Below are 18,121 nucleotides of genomic sequence, written 5' to 3'. Positions count from 1 at the left end.
ACAAGGTACCGACTGACACGAGTAAATTCATCTAGAGCTGAACAAGTAAATGAAGTATCTAGTCAAGAAAAATTGAAAGACGAGGGAAAAACGACAAGAGAAGAAAATAAGAGAACAAGTAAACCTAACCAGAAGTATAAGTCGCCGGAATGGTCATATGTGGCGCTGCCTAAAATAAAAGAAGAGGCGGATAGCCAAGAAAATCCAGAGGTGACTGTACCAGAAGTGGTTGAGGAAGACGAAGAATCGGAGATCCTGAGAGTTATCTTGTCCGACATTGGAGAAGAAATGGATGTTCAGGAAGTTCTGTATCAAGATCGTGAAAGAAAAGTGAAAGACGATCAAATGCCAAACTTAAAAGACCAAAAGTGATACCAATGGAAAGACAATAAATTACTGGAAAAGACATAACTGATAGAACCAAGTAGGTGCTTAGAGCCTTGGGTTAGACAAAACTAGTTGTGAGTAGGAAGTAGAAGAGGCTAAGTCAAAAGACACTGATCATTTTTTGAAATGGCAAACACAGAAAATAGAAAAACTAAATTTGTATTTCTTAGAAGGTGATTCAAAGTGTGTTGTTGTTGTTGTATAGGATTACTAATGCTTCTATGGAGTGCTTTGGCTTTGATGATCTCATTTAAAGTTACACTAGAAACAATAGAAGGACATAGTGGGAATAAACGAATGTAGAAAGGTTTTAGAAAGTATATCCGACTAATATAGATAGAAATTACTTACATAAAGACAGGTCTATAAATGATTTCTCTAACAATGTATTTTCAAAATTACTATATGAATATGTAAAGACAATGGATGTGAGGGACTGCTACGTCTGCATGCAGTTACCTGCATCTGTATATGAGGGAGTGACCTATCATCACCTCCCAGTAACGTATGGAATAACATGTAGTGTAATAGCAAGTTTGTTTTACAAAATAGGGAAATTAGAATATTACTTTTCAGATGTAGATAACATATTTTCACAAGTACCTGTAATTAACAAATTGAAAAAAGTAAAACCTGCAAAGGTATTAGGTGAATTTTTCTTAGAAACTAAAGAAGTAACATTAGAGTCCATATTTAGAAATAATCTAACTTGCAGTTTAAAGAAGGAGGAGAAAGTGTTCTTGGATATGGTTGAAGAAAGGAGATTGAAAATGCAAAAGAAAGCATCTGAGGGAAGAGAAAAAGGACAGTTTGGGATGTTGAGAAGGAAAAACATTTGAAAGGAGAAGCTAGTCCAACAATGGTTTTAGATTGTCCTCAGAAAGGAAAGTTGTGTATTAGAAGGAATAAAACTGCATATAATAATTATTTTGTAGGTACAAGTGATTGCCATGATACATATCGAATCATGGGTGGATGGGGATTTGAAGGAGGAAATGATCCAGTTTTTCCTGGATTATATTTTATCTGCGGGAACAAAGCATATTATCGATAACCAGATCACTGGTTTGGCACATGTTATGTGGGCCTGGTTTTCCCATAGATATTCCATGTGGGAAGAGGAAGAGATGGTGTACATGAGTTAGGTAGACAACTAACACGTAGAAAGAGAGAATCTTGGTCAGAAATTGTGGGAGACATTTTTGGAGCATTGATACCAGCAGTGGGAATATCTCTGAATGCACATAAAATTAGAAAATTACCAACAGTAGTGGATCGCTTGTCAACAAGCACCGCTGGAGGATTTTTATTGGTAAATACAGAAATGGTTGCCATGCACGCCATGATAATGCAAAATCGACTTGCCCTTGATATAATTTTGGCAAAAGAGGGTGGAGTCTGTGGAATGCTGAAAGTTCAACATTTTGTACTTATATTCCGGACGAAAGTCAAGATTTAAAGTCATACCTTAAAAATATTTTAATTTGCATGAGGAAATTGCACCACTGGAGGTTGAAGGTGTCTGGGAAAAGATTGGAAAGAAATTGTCTTCTATTAAAGATTTCCTATTAAAATTAGGTAGTACATTTATAGGTAAAATCTTATTTCCACTAACCTGTGTAATTTTTCTAGTATTAGTTTTAAGACTAGGATGTTTATGTTGCAAAAGAAAGAAAATACAGAAAAATTTAAAGAGATAAACGTTGAGAAACAAAGAAAATAAAAGACGAGAAAGAGAATTTGAAGAAGTAGAATTAGAAGAAATGAAAGATAGTATGTATAGAAAAGCAAGAGGAGAAGAAATTGGGGAAACAGAAATGTGAACTAAAATTCTATGAATTCATTTTCTTTTCATAATAAATGTACAACATTTTAGGTATTGTGGTGATAAAATCACCAAAGGGGGGATTGATGGAGCAGGTAGTGCAACATTTTATATACCTCCTCAATTTTCGCATGAAAAAACTAATTATATAATCTATTAATTATAATATTATTAAATGAGTATTGCATGTATACTAATCAACATTATTAAAACTTAAACCATACATGGGATTTGCTATTTGCATGGCTAAATAACTCTTATAACTAAAATCTGTACGCATATTAACAATAGTATATGTGGTAATAGAATACTGCATGATATATGTTGCTTTGTGATGTTGCACCCTCGAGGAGGATCGAAAAAGGTGAATATAATTGCTTTAAATGTCGCTATATGCTAGATAAATACAAGAACATAGAGGGATTAGCAAGGGGTTAACATTAGAATCTCCATTTCTATTAATTAATTATTCTTTTGTGTTTGTTTCGCTTAAGTTGGCATCTGGGCCTAAATCCAATATGGCCGTTGTCACCACACGCAGAAGTGGCCACTGTCTCATGAGGCGCGGAGTGAGCTGCGCATGTGCAAGAAATCTCCTAAAACTTCACAGCGACCTTTGCACATCATGTACCCGGTCAAGGATATAAAAAGGGACGTTCGCCAAGGCAGGGGAACAATCAACCTTACAGTAAACCGGAACAAGCCGACACTTTGCTGACCAATGACCTCACCCCTCGAACTGTACTAAGAATCTTGGAATAAAAGTCGGACGATCTCAACCAGCCAATCACGACTGTTCTAAAGCTTAAATTTGTATCTTCTTTAACTTGATTTTATTATAAAAGGCGTAGTAGAATAGAGAGGGGTGCTCAACTACTTCATCTTTTCCTTGTTCGAAGCTATGTTCGTGACACCTTTCCTAAAGATCCAGATTCTGCCCGACCGCTTGATGACTGCAAACTTTTTCTAAATCCACGGGCTATGATAGATGCTTGCACGATTTCTGGTGCTTTGATAAATTGGGACTGTAACGTGCTGAGCAGAGGACTTTGAGCTTTGGCCTGCTTTTTCGGACAATTTACGACAAAATTTGGTTATGCAGAGCCAATGAATTAGAGGACTTCAAATAGCCAGATTAGGTAAATATGATGTTCTGCGATTTATTTGAATTGAACTAAAAATTCTAAACTTTGACGAGACAAATGCAAATATAAAATCATTAAGAAAATTTAGATAAACAAATATTGATTAACAAGAAATATGAGTTTGTGGTTTCATTAAGGCAGATAAGGAATTTGAGTCTTAAAATGTGTTTTAGCTGGTTCTAAATCACCATCAACCAATCCAACTAAATTGGTCCAATGACCAGGTGGGTGGAGTACCTTGATGTTTGAGACTAGGGGTCTATAGGCGAAGGATGTTAACGTATATTTTGTAAAATAACTTTTCTCTCCTTAGGTTATAAGGAATTCCCCTCACATGTCCAGTGCTTGAATTACTCATCCCTCCTGTGTGCAGACTCGTGAGAGAGACGTGTGAGTGTTGGTGTTATGGGCCCCACCAATGAATGTGTGTGTGAATCAGCTAGTGTGACATTGGGTCTGCAATGCAGGGAGGATATTGGAGAATGTTATTCCCCATTTCCAGATTGGCACTGGAGCAATGCAAACACAATAAAAGTAATGAAGGTTATATTAATAGGTAGTTTTGCGATGTATGCTCCTCCGTGAGAATGTGCCCGATTCAGCACTAGGAGGGCTTACCCACATACAGCCCTGGTATTTCCTCAAAGCACCGTGACCTCACATTAGTTTCTCCACCTTCTTCAGGAGCGTCCGTCTGGGGCGTTTAGCTTTCAAGCCCGGGCTGTATGAGTTTGCATGCCATTCAATACCAGTTACCCCACCCTTCAGTATCTCACCACTGGGTGAGATGTAGCCAGCAAGGTTCACAGACCACACCACACCCCGTGTCGAGATGTGCAAGGGTGGGTTTAGGAAGCATGAGAAAGGCGCCACAGACAAAGCTATTTCGTCAGTCTGTGGCGTCAAGCCAGGCTTGAGTTATTGTGTTTACCAGGACGTGGCCTTTCATACTTAGCGCTGCATATATGAGAATCCATCCGATCCTGCACTGCAAGCTGCCGCAACACCATAAATAATTTAAGCAAATAAATGTGGGAGCTGCATCACATAAGGAACAGAACGTACAGCCAGACAGACAGTGCAAGCATCACAGCACGTTGAGGAGAGTTTCACTTGTGAAGCAGGAAAGGCCCTGGAAACATTATAATACAGGTATGAATGCCACACGAAAAGCTGTAAAGTTTGGAGATATTAATAAAGGTGTGGTATAAAGACTGGAACTGGGGAGCCTAGTTAGGGTCTTGGGGTCAGCTTAATTAACATTCTGTGATTCTGGGCTGATCACTTAGTCACCCCTGCCTAAAAAACAAATACAAATGTGCTTGTGTAATACAACTGGTGCCCATGTAAAGGGCCATAAAACTCCTTTAGGTCAAGCTCCTGCTAAATAAAAGTGATGAGTGTGAGGTAACTGCACAAATAAGCTGGAGAAAAAAGTCAAAATCTATTCCTTTCTAACTGCTGCGCTGTCTCCTCTGCAGCACAAATGGGGTCAGTACAAAGCGACTTACTTTTACAACTACATATGGTTCTTTTATCTCCCTTGCAGATCAAATGTGCTTAATGTTGTGGCAGTAGACGTTACTAGAAGTAATCTGCCGGGAGAATAAAATAAGCACAAACAACGCCACTTAGTGTAGCTTTTTATTAATGAAATTGCTGGTTACTCAATGAGTGATGTTTGGTGCATGGGTGTGAATGGGTGAGTAATTGAATGTGGGGGTTGACTGTGTGGATAGGTAAATGTGATGACTGGTTATATGAATTGGGTGAATGAACATAGGAAGCTTGATGCGGATGGGTGAATATGAGTGAGTAAGTAAATGATGTAAGGTGGGAGAAAGTGAAATAATTGTTGAATGTGGGTAGGTAGGTAGGGGAATGATCTTAAGTGAGTAATTGAGTGAGTAACTGGGTGGATGACTGTGAGAATGATAAGGTGGATAGAGGAACGTTTGTTAAAACACAATGAGTTGACTGAAATTCAACCTGCTGCCTTCAATAACCTATTTAAATAACTGAAAATATAACAGTGAGTGGGAATGGCAATGTGAACTAGGTGAATGAGTGGAAGGGTTATTAGATAATAATAATAATAATCCACATTTGTAAAGCACGAACAATCACCCGTAAGGGTCTCTAGGCGCTAGAGGCCATCGGGAAGATTAAGCAAGCTATTGCCCAGAGTCACATGGTGCTGGGCTAATCTGCCACCGGTGCCAGGGATCGAACTGTGAACCCCAGATTCCAGAGTCAGTCACCCTGGCCGCGGCGCCACACCTCTCACTCTTCCTCTGAGAATGTATGATTGAGTGAGTGAACAAGTGTGAGTGGGTGAACAGCAGAATGGGTGTTTGTAGTATATGGCTCAGAGGAGGAATGAGAGTGTATGGGTAGATGGATGAATGTGATTCGATGAGAAATTGTGATGAACATAATTTGGTAATACTGGTGAAAGTTTGAATGAAATCTGGTCAGTCTCTGGCCTCTCGACTCTTAGATGGGTCTGAAGTCTCATTGGACAAATGCATCCACTAAGCCTTCTGATATGGCTGATGATCTCCACTCAGCCTTTCACCCTCTTTAGGTCGATAAAATAAAACTATTGAGTTGTGTAAAAGTGTGTTCACCCTCTCTTCCCAGCCATAGTTTCCCTGAGAAAATCAGGCATCAGGTCCAGTCCATTGCTGTTTATGGACTTCCGATGCACCACTTTTTGTAGTCACCAGCCGCCACTGAATGGTGGAGCTGCCGCTTACTACATCCCCGGGCCCGCACTGGCTCATCCGTATGAAAAACAATAAAACATGAGGTGAAGCAACCACCAGCCATGTCGACCCAGCAGAATAAGGGGAGTTTATATATTACATTTCTAGTTAAAGTGCCTGCCCTGAAATAAGAAAAATACATACAAAATGTACTTACAGACGCTTCTTTGTCCTCTGCTCCCAGCTGACCCAGTACCAGGCTGGGCTCCATAGTCCCAGTGTTGGCATCTGTTATACACGTCAGAGACCTGTGGTCACATTACAAAAGTGTCAGCTGCTCGTGCTCGGTTTTACACCCTGTGGCACTTTGCACCATCCTTCTGTCATACCAGGCACTTGGAGGACCCATCTGTAGTCTGCACTCCACTGTGAGCCTTGGGGATGTTCGATCATATACATGGGGGCTGACTGCACATTGGGATTCTTTTCCCGCTGTGCCTCCACCCTAGTGAAGGTGAGGGGAAAACAAGCTGTCAGGAGATATTCACCGACTGCACAGTGTACACCCCCACCGGGCCCCTAGGGAGAGGGCCACAGGTGTCCCAGGGCTCCACCAGGCATGCTCCAGAGGGGGAAATCCCACACTCCAGCTGTCTCTAGGGTGGGGTTATGCTCTGATCTCAGTGTGCTCCCAGCCCCTCTGCACTGAAAGGCTGAGCAGTGATTTCAACCACCTGGTCCGCCTTTCAACAGTGCAGGTCTGAGTCTGCGCCTACACTCAGGGAAGTGCACTTTTTGTAATAAGACGCTTTGTCACTCCCTGCGCTAAGTTCACTGATTAAAGGGGGTGCACAGCGCAAGCAGGGGTAAAATAGCATTATCCATAGAGACAACAGTACAGAAAGTGCAGCGCCTAGTGTAGAGAGGCTTTCATTTGGGGTACCTTCCACCCCCTCGGGCACGATACAGCTAATCAATTTGCTTCTCTGCCATGGCGCTTTCGTTCATCTAACGCACAACCCTTAATTTCCAAAGCAGAGACAGTAGCCCGAGGCTGAGCGAACACAGGCCAGGCCAATCTGTGCCTAGAGTCCTTGCTCAGTGTTTCTTCTGAAATAAACAAGTCCTCCTGGAGCCTCAACCAACTTTGCTCAACGAATCGGTACGCTGATCTCATGCTGCTGGTAATGTTAGTAGCATGACAGCAGCGCCAGGATAGGTTGGAGTGGGATGCCTTGACGATCCATCAGGCATTGGTTGTCTGTCCCTGCTCTCCACCCAGCTATTTAGGACAGCTTAGCGCAGAGATTTAAACTACGCATGTCAGGCTGGCTATTGCAAGACAACCGGCCAAAGTGACATGCGCAGGTTAAATGAGCAGCAACACTGCTCGCTGCTGCAAATCAGCAGCTATGGTCCCGCCCAGCACTGTCACTCGGTGAAATCTCTTCATTACCATTTTATTCAAGCCTGCTGCAATGTCAGCACGGTGGGGAGACGCTCCTCTGCTCCAATGGAGGAACCACCACATCACATTTGATTGGAACACTGCGCCCACTGATGCCTTCTTTAGAATTAAAGATACTATTATAGATGCACCAAACATTGGGAAATTTAACGTGAACCACAACACTATTATGACAACTGATGCCAGTAATTAGGTTCTTGGGCCACTCTTTCCCAAGTTGTAGATGGTACAGAAAATATAATAGCTTTTCTATTTAGAGCTCTTAAAGGATCTGAACTTAATTATTAGACGGTGGGAAAAAAAGCACTTGTTTATCTCTGGGGCATTAACCATTTCAAATTCTACTTGTGGGGTATATCGTTCCTGCTAAGGACTGACCACAAACCGCTTATACCTGTGTTATCCACTAAAATCATAGAAAAAACGATCCCCTGAATATCTAAATGGATCTAAAGTCTACAAAGATACAATTTTAAATTTGTATGCGTACCAGGATCCAAAAATCTAGCAGATGACTGCTTTCCTAGATTACCTGTCACTTATTTCTCATACACTGTCCTACCATGCATTTCTCAGCCTTTAAGGATTTGTATGGTAACACTTAATGTAGTAATTTTAGAAGATAATTAGATGATCAAAGAATCCATTCAACTGGTACATACCACAGGCAAACCGGTTCAGAAAATGATATGCTGTGGTCCTACCACACTTCACCTAGTTCTGTAACAGGAATATCAGCATTCATATCCCTAAAAGGCAGGAAACCAAGATCTAAATTCACTTCTAATTGGTTGAACAGGGAGGTAACTATTATGGGTTGACAGAGACACAGTAGCCAGATCATTTTATATCCATCAGGACAATCATAAATCCTAGTATGACAAGAAATGGGGCATGAAGGAACAGAAATGGACAGTAAGACATGGGCAGTGGTAAAAGTTCCTTCCACAAGTCAAAAAAATTCCACAAGACTTCTCAACTACATAGGGATCAATTAGGATGTAGGGCAGATCGCCACCGCCTGCATGGCGGTGGCGATCCGCCCTACATCCTTCCCCGCCTGCCACCCATTTCCCCCCGCCATATTAGTATGGCGGGGGGAAACCCCGGTGGATGGAAAGACCGTCCGCCGGTTTTCCGCCGGTCGAACAGTCAACCGGGTGGAAAAGGGGCTATATATGGTGGCAGTGTCTGCTAGACACCGCCATCCATATTAGCATGGGCGGCGGAGCATGGCTTTCCATGGTGGAGACCCCGTCATGGAAAGCCATGCAGAGTCTGCTTTTGGGGGCCGGTTGCAGGCCCCCAGGGTATTGGGGGTGTGTGGGGTGCACATGGGGGGTACCTGTGGTACCCCCTGCATTGTCATGGACATGGTGACAACCTTGTGCATGACAATGCACACGGTGCATTCCCAACATTGTGGCGGGCGGTACTGTGAGCATCACCCGCCACAATGCTGAGAATGGAGGATGCCACCGCAGCGGTGGCATCCTAATTGCAGGTGCGGGACCGAGTTTGTACGGTAAAACATAATGTAGAAATTTTAGAAGATGGCAGTTGTAAAGTATGGACAACATTGCTAAAGGCACACATGCTCCGATCATAGGGTTATCTCCATATTTAAAAAGTGACAAAAGCAATATTGAACCGCCTAAATCCAGGAAAAGCACCAGCAACTCATATCAACCTAATGGCTAATAGATTATAAAATGGGAAAGTAATCCTTTATCATCAGTGATATCTACCTGATTTATATTTATGAGCCTTGATAGGCATTGTCCTCTAGTCTTATGTTCTGCCATTTTCCTAGTATTTTTCTCTCATTAGCAATTATTGAAGTCTTGATACGTATCATATACTAATCTCATATTGCGACATGTTTGCTAGTAATCTCCTCACATTAACATGGTAGTATGTTTTTATATTGTTCCTTTTCCTAGTTTTATTGTATTCCTCTCCTCACCTTTACTTGTTTGAGGGAGGGAGATATTTTGTGGTTTACCTAGCTTTAGCCTATTCCTTTACTTTACCTCTACCTCCCCCCCACCCTTGCATTACAGATCCTTTGGAATGTTCCAAATGAGTCCTTGTAGAATGCTGAAGGTTCTGCAGATCTGCCCCGCAAGGTGAGACTGAAGACACTAATCATGAATTCTCAATGAAGAATCTTACCTTAAACCTAGGTATTATTCACTTCAATCACATGACAAGTGTAGCACGTTGATTCGTAATTAGACCCAAGGAAATGGACATAGGATCAGTAATGTAAAGAGGAACATGTGTTAGAAATGGCAACAGTGGATAGTCACACCCACCAGTTGAAGAGTAGAAAATTCAGACGTTTTCTAAGCTGATTTACTAGCACTGGTATGAAGATGGAATGAAGTGGGCTTTCTGTAAATGACACATCGCACTTATGACCCTTTCTGACGGTAATCAGTTTGTTCAGACCATTCATGGGCAGGGCCGGACTGGGAACCGAAACTGGCCCTAACAAACAGCTTGGCCGACCCCTGGAGGGCGGTAGGGGTGTGGCCAAGCTGTTTGTCAGGTATTTCGGTGCCGGTAAACGCTGACTGCCGCTGAGTAGGGTAACAAACTACAGTTCCCGGCATGCAGAGCGGGAGTCACGCGACACGTGACGTTTACGCTCATCGGACCCGGATATAGCGGCAGAAGGGAGACGAGGAAGCCGCCGATTATCCTGGTGGATTTGCTACAGGTTGCGGTCCCGTTCTCGACGGAGCGTGGTGGGGTAAGAGTGCCGCAGGCATGTTCCGGATCTTTGTTTCTCGGCTTGTTGTCCTTGGCTGGCTTCCCCGGCAATATTGGGCTTGGTTCCTCCGTTTGCCGAGATTGCCGCATTCGGCGTCTCATGCGGAGGAGTGTTGAGTCAGTTGAAAGGGTCGTCACTGGAAAGGCACTACTCTGTTGGAAGAGACTCGTTTTCCCTGGTCTCGTGCACAGGAGTGTTCAGTAGCCCACTTCATTTTCCCCCATCCTGCACTGAGCGCGTATCCCCTGTTGGCGAGATTACCATCTCTGGGGTCTCTTGCAGGGAATACTTGTTCTATTCTGCGCTATAACTGTGGCGCAGGAGTACGTTTTTTAATCGTGGTTGAAACCCTTTGCTCTGGAGTGGAGTACAACCCAGAGAGGCTCCACAACTTTCATATCACCTCAGTGACCTGAGTTTACTATTGATTGCTTCAACTGAGGATTGGAATATGCAGTGTTGGTTTTGTTTCAGGATGCTGAGCCAGTAATTAACTTGTGGGCATTCTTTTCTATGGGACTATTTTCGCTCTACTAGGACCCTGTACAGTAAAAGGATTACCGTTATACCATATTCCAGTTTCACAATTGGTTGCACGCCTTGTTTCTTTTCCTAGGAGAGTGAGAGAGACGGAGGGGGGAATAAAGTCATCCCTGTTTTGCATACCCGGCTGTTCTGCTCAGACCCACAGGGTAGGTTGGGGGAGGAAAGTAAAGCTAACACACGGGGGACCCATGTGCCTGAAACTGCTAAGCTTTATCATGTTTTCATTTCTGTAATTGTTTATCTTCTCTCCGGTAGTTCGGGCAGGAAGCTTGCAAACCACCCTCTTCTCTCTTCCGGTAGTTGATACGTCCTTCTTTTTCTTTACAGGTAGATCTATACTTACCTATACATGTGCAGTGATAGGGGTGTTTCAAGTGGCTGTATGTTGTTTCTAACGCAAGATAGTTACGGTGTTCTTGTTGTGTCATCCACAGATCTCCCTCCTTGCTGTTCCTACCCTTTCCTTCCCCCGCTTGAGTGTCTCACAAGTCTGTGTGTATTTGTTATTCCGGACTTGGGACGGTCGAGAGGTGGACCCTCTTGAGCATCAGTACAGTCCCGAGGAAACCGCAGGTGGAACCTGACACTGTTTGCAAGGGCCGATATCGGTCGATTTTGTTACACGGGTGGCCGATATTGCAGACCCTTGGTAACAAAAACGTCCCTCAAGGGCCCAAAACCCCCCCCCACCCTGGCAGCCTGGCGGGGAAACGCCCGGTGCTAGCTACGGCCAGTCCAGCCTTGTTCATGGGAACAGTGGGCAATCGCACTTCCAATGCGCCAGTAGACCACAATTGAAACATGCGGTACTACCAAGTGGGAAAATTCTACCCTTCCCTCCTCTTATGTCCTCTCTGCTCTTCTACCTCCCTATCCACACTGCCTTCCTTGTTTCATCCTACCTCCAGGGCCTTCCTGACCCCTCCCTCTTACTGTTAAAAGGATTGTATTTGTAAAGGCATCCTCTTGGATGTGGTAAACTCTTTATTACGCTCTTGCACAGCAACACAATGATTCGCTGCCAAAACCATCTCTGAATCTCTGAAGAAGTCTTGTTTTACCAGGCAATTAAGATTGTTCTCAATTAATAATATATATATATATTTTGTTTTTTAACTACCTTTCTGCCGGCCCGGGTCCCGCGTCTTCACTGCTCCTGCTCTCCTGCCTCCGTCAGGAACACTAAGCAGGTAGCCTCCCTCCCCTAAGCCAATCACAACGCTCCAGTGGAGCGTTGTGATTGGTCGGGATGCCTCTCAGCCAGGGGCTGTAGGGGATGGCATATTCTCCATGTAGTCTGCAATGCAGTATTATTGGAGAAGTGCAGAGTGCAGACCTGACCAGTCATGCACATTCAGGAGTGGTCAAACAGCTCCTGCCCTGCCTGGGCTGATCCACAATGCAGCAAGAAGCATAAAATGGTAATAATCAAAAGTTATTACCATTTTATGTTTTAGCTGTCTCGCACTGCGAGAAAGCAGTGGGACGCCACTCCTCCGCCCTAGTGGAGGAGCCGCCCCTGCCTTTTACAGCAAGAAAAAATACTACGTTGGGCTGAATATCCTGATTTCAACCATATTAATTCACCGCCTCATTTACCTTACTAATTGTCAAGTCTCGGGCACAGCCAAGAGCATTCTCTGACTCCTGTGCCACATATTGCTCCAAGCTTGCATTCTCTGAGCTGCAGAACCATTTTCACCTACATCTGGTGATAATTCCACTATATGGCAAGAATGGCGTGAATATTTTCTAAATGATCTATCTACATGTGATGAGGATGACGATGATTACCTCAAAAAAAGAAGAGAATCCTATTACATTTCCTAGGGCCTGTGGGTCTAAAAACGTATAACTGTATGGAAAAGAAACAACAGCAACAGGGGCAACAGGGGCAAGGTGATGTTGCCCTAGAAGATTTAGACGGAACCATTTATGGTCCAAAGGAGAATCTCCATTGCAAGAAGTAATAGCAGTTGTAAAGAAAGCAGGACCCACAGGCAGGTGCTCAAAAACAGTTTTGTCAGAAAACAAGAAGGACAATACAGCGGAAGGTAAATTGGACCATAAGGAGTTAGTGAACAAATTTCGAACAGGGAAGAAGCCAGCAGGAAGCACACAAGAAACTCCTAAGAGACAAGTTGGGGGTCAGAAATACAAACCAAATAAGGATTTGGATGAACAAAACTCCAAAGTAAAATGTTTTAGATGCAGGTTTATTGGGCATTTTGTTAACGACAGGAAGTGTCCAGCTCACAACCAAAGGTGTTTGGGTTGTGGTATCATAAGGCATTTATTAAAGTGTGCAGAAAAAAAAAAGAGGGGAGCGATAAAAGTGTTGGGAGAGGAATCTGGTTCGGAAACATTAGATTCAGATGAGGAGGATACAAATATGTGTGTCTTAAACACAGAGAACTCCTCTGGGGACTGTTATAAAGGGAACAGGAGGAAGAAACACAAATGTGAAATATCGATAGGTGGGGTGTTCCTGAGTACTACAATTGATTAAGGATCTTCCTACTCAATCATTCATGAATCTGTATGGGTTAAGAAACTTAAATCTGTGTTGGGAGAAATCCTTGAAATCTCGGATATGTCCCCCAAAAGCTTCACAGGGGGACCAATTGTGTTGTTGGGATTTAGGAAATTGCGTTTCGTGTTCAAAAACAGGGAGGCAGAATGTAAGCTGTATATCTCTAAATCAGGCCCTTCAGTATTAGAATGGTGGGATCAGGGGGAATTGGGTATATTCCTCGACCCTAACAGCTCTGAACCTGTTTCTGTGGTTCGAGATGGTAACATATGTGAAGCAAGTATCATAGGTTCATATCCTAGAGTATTTTCAGCTATCATTGGAGAATTGAAAGGATTCCAACATAGGATAATACTGAAGGATAATGCAGTACCCCGTGTCCACAAGGCCAGGAATATCCCAATGGGAATTAGGGACGAAGTGCAAAGAGAATTGGAAAAATTACAATCTGCTGGTATAATTGAAACAATAGAGTCCTCTGACTGGGTCGCACCATTGGTGGTTGCCAGGCAAGCAAAAGGTAAGCTGAAGTTGTGTGTGGATTTAAGGGATTTAAACAGGAACAATCAATTTCCCTTACTAAAAATTAACGAAATACTATCACTAACAAAGGAGGTGGCGTTCTTCACCACCATTGACCTAACCTCAGCGTACCATCAGGTGGCTTTACATCCCGAAAGTCGTAGACTGACTGCCTTTATTACACCTTTTGGATGCTACCAATTTGTAAGAGTCCCTTTTGGATTAGCGTCTGCAGCCGCTATGTTTCAGTGGCTAATGTTTAAGCTTTTCAAAAAGACACGTAATGTAATGTTTTTTCAAGATGATATACTGATTATGGGAAAATCCAAGGAACAGGATTCCAAATTGCAAAAGATTATGCAGATTTTAGACAATGCAGATTACTGAAAATGTAAAATTACAAAAAAAGAATAAGTTTCTGGGACATGAAATCAGTGGTAAAGGCATAGAACTTAGGTCAGAATTGGTAGATGCAATCATGAGTGCACCAGCGCCAACAAATTAGGTGGAACTTAGAGCATTTTTGGGGCTGGCAGAGTTTTACGCCAGATATGTGAACAATTTCTCCAGCAAGACATATTACATAAGACATTTGCTCAAAAACAAATCTGTGTTTAACTGGTCTCGGGATTGTCAAGATGCTTTCAGAGCAATTAAGGAAAATATTTAGTGTGCATCTGCACTGAAGGAATTTGATCCCGATATGAGATGCATAGTTACCACCGATGTGAGCAATAGAGGTATCGGTGCTGTCTTGACACAGGTACAAGCTGGGAAAAGAATGTGTTGTCGCATTTGCTTCCCATTTACTAACAGACACTGAGGAAAGTATTCTGTAATTGAGCGCGAAGCAATTGCGTGTGTATGGGGGTTGCAGCATTATTGACCATTCATATGGAGGATGTTGGTAACAATTCATAGCGATCAAAAGGCACATACTAAGGTGCTCACCACGGTTGGATTGTTCAATGCATCCCCACGTATAGCTAGAATGTCCATTAAATTGTTGGATTACAAATATGAAGTGCAGTATGTCCCAGAAGTAAAAAATAAAATGGTAGACTTCTTAAGTAGGTTGCCATTATCTGCAAAGCATGTAGAAGAAGATATAGAGAGTTATTGTGTGGCTAGTGTGACAGAAAGAATTCACGGCATCCCAGAAGAGGAATGGAAGGAAGCTTCACAGAATGGTGTTTTTCTTACGGAAGTATGGAGATGCATAACTGACGGGTGGCCGGCTAAGAATGAAATGGCAGGAAAAGTGTGTGTTTTCTGGGAGCTGAATAATGAATTATCAATAGAAAATGGTATGGTTCTACGCAATGGGAGGGTAGTTCCCCCAGAAATTCTTAGAGAACAGATACTAGACATTTGTCATGAGGGACATCTAGGGATTTCAAAGACCAAGAGTTGTGTCAAGGAACTCTACTGGTAGCCTGGTGTCGATGTGGCAATTGAGTGGAAGGTGAGAGAATGCATGTTGTGTACTGAGTCTGAAAAAACATTAATCACTTTCAAACCTCGATTGTGCCCCATGAGGTCTCCAGATATGCCATGCGAAAGACTTGGCGTGGATGTTGTTGGTCCGATACATGAGAATGGTGTGGCAAAATATATAGTGGTTTTAATTGATAATTTCTCAAAATGGCCGGAAATAAGCACCAGGTCGAAAGTAGATTTGCATTCCATAGTGAGCGTTTTGGACAAAATATTTTTGAGGGAGGGTTTGCCGAAAGCCATAGTGACAGACAACGGGAATTTACATCAGAGAGATTCAAGGAATATTTGAAACGGAATGGGATTAAGCACAATACCACATCTGTGTACCATCCAGCCGGTAACAGTAATGTGGAACGCTTCAACAGAGTGTTGAAGAACTCCATACAACTGGCTAGAGAAGCAGGTCTACAATGGGAGACCGAGGTATAGAGGACGGTGTGGGCTTACAGAGTCACACCAAACCCTACTACTGGGCATAGCCCGTTTGAACTGATGAGGGGCAGAGAACCACTTAAGAAAGATAATGTAGAATGGAGATGCAAAACCAAACAAAATGAGTGGACGCCAGAGGTGGTTAAAGAGAACCTAGAAAAGTTGCAGAAACATATTAAGAACTTTTTATGATCACAAACATGGATGTAAGCAGGTTAGCATAGAAATAGGAGATTTGGTAAGGGTCAAAAGGCCAGGAATCATCAGGAAGAATGAAGGGAGATTTTACCGTCCTTTGAGTTGTGAAAGTGATATGCAATTCTGTGTTATTAAACGATGGCAAGGTTTGGCATTTAAGCCACATAGCCCCGTACAAGGGCAAGATGGAAAAAATGGCAAGTGATCCTCCATATTGGATGTCAGGACAAGCTTTTGTAGAGGATCAAGAGCAAAATCACAGTGGACGCTCTGGCGGGAGAGGTGTTCAAGGCAGGGGTGGCACATCGGACACTACACGTGTACCATCTGACACAATACCTGTATCATTATCTAAACCCAATCAAGTAACCACGCCTAAACCATTACCTAGGAGGGAAGGCCAAGATAAGTCATGGGAAGTGGATACCAGGAGTAGATTTGGACGGAGAATTACCAAACCATCCAAACTCAGAAATTATGTTTGCTAGGTGTAAATTTGTGGAAACAAAAATATTTACAAGTTTAAAGAGTTCTATAATGTACAATATTATGTATTAATCTGTGTAAGCATCCACTCTTGTTATTCTTAGTTAATTTCATTTTGTATTTTTTTTAATGTTATAGTGATGTTATTTTCATATGGGGGGGTCTGTGAAGTAATGTATATAGTTGACAGGCATGTCCACATGGTAATGCCGTACTAAGGAATGATTAGAACGTGGTGACGTAGGATGGAATAGAGAATGAGGACGGCATGTGTAGGGGGACAGTTGATAAATGTGCAATGTTGTGCATGTAGCCCGCTGCCATGCTGGGGTAATATTGCAATAAACTTCACTTCAAGTGCACCGGAGTGTGGTGATTTACTTCTCCTACAAACCTTGCCATGGAGATCTAAAGGCATGAGTTTAGGCTCTCTATCCAAACAGAAAGCAGTACAATCGACCTCTAGCCTTAATTGGCAACTTAGCTGATGCACCTAAGTGAATGTCATAAGAGTTGCACGTGCAAAACAAGCATGATAAATCGTTCTCTCTGTTTGTTACAATCGAAGAAAATACAGTTCTGGTGCTTAATGTACAAAACACACACGTGCAGGAGCCTAGGGTATTTTTTGGGTGCCTACCGCCGACGCTGCTGAATACCAGGATTATCGAATATCAAGGCTGCCTATTCTTGATCCCCCCTCATGCCTGTTTCTTCCACCGGCATCCACTCCATATGTTTTTATCTCACACTTGCAGATTCTTTTTAGGTCGAGCATTCAAGACATCTTGTATATACTTAAGTATATACTTATATGTGTATGTACTTTGTGGGCTCTGGAGATCAGCCCTAGGACTTGTCTGCTTCCGCTTAGGGACTTTTGTTTCTGTTCAACTGCCTCTATAAAACTGTCTTGATAGAAAACGACCATTAGAGGTCAGTAAAATACCAGAATTGCTTTCTGCTGAGGGACTTTCTTCTTTTGCTTTTCTGGCCTCTATTTAACTTTCTATATAGAAAAGGACCAGCAGAGGCCAGTTAAATACCAGAATCAGTTTAGCACTCTAGAACCCAGTCCATAGAAATTGTCTTCCACGAGAACCCAAAGACAATACTATTTTTTTCAAATCTTGTATTTTCAGTAATATGACCACCGAAGGCCCTGATTTTATATTAAAATCAGAGCTTTAGAGAATACCATTTCCTGCTGAAAGGCAATATTTCTCTCCATGTGTTCCCATACCTGGCGTGTCATACAGTTTGGTGCTTACTTTCCCTCCATGTTAAAGAACAGTAGATGTTTCAGCACCCAGGCTAATGTGCTGCAAAGCTAAATACATATAAGATACCAAAGGTGAGACCGATTGCATTGCAAATGCTTGTTTATCAATACATTCTCTCTTTATCACTATTCTGTACCTCCCTTCTCGACTTTCCTGCCCTTTCTTTGGTTCAATGTATGATTATGGAAAAAGAAGTCCCAGCAAAAAAGTAAATGCTGGTAGCCACCAGCTGTATCCAAATGCAGACATGGAGGAGACATTGACAAAGAAATCAGTGCTTTCACAGTTCTTCTGGAATGAAGGTCATTC

General features: G+C 42.6%; 1 protein-coding gene across 2 annotated transcripts in view; it reads left to right on the top strand.

The window, feature by feature from the left end:
- Positions 1–18,121, top strand: part of TSGA10IP (testis specific 10 interacting protein) — a 224,456-nt gene that overhangs the window by 107,533 nt on the left and 98,802 nt on the right. The gene's annotated exons all lie outside the window — the stretch shown is intronic.

This window comes from Triturus cristatus, chromosome 9, assembly GCF_964204655.1.
Source record: "Triturus cristatus chromosome 9, aTriCri1.1, whole genome shotgun sequence".
NCBI classification, from domain to species: domain Eukaryota; kingdom Metazoa; phylum Chordata; class Amphibia; order Caudata; family Salamandridae; genus Triturus; species Triturus cristatus.
Note: the sequence above shows the minus strand (reverse complement) of the source record. Positions and strands in the feature narration are given on the sequence as shown.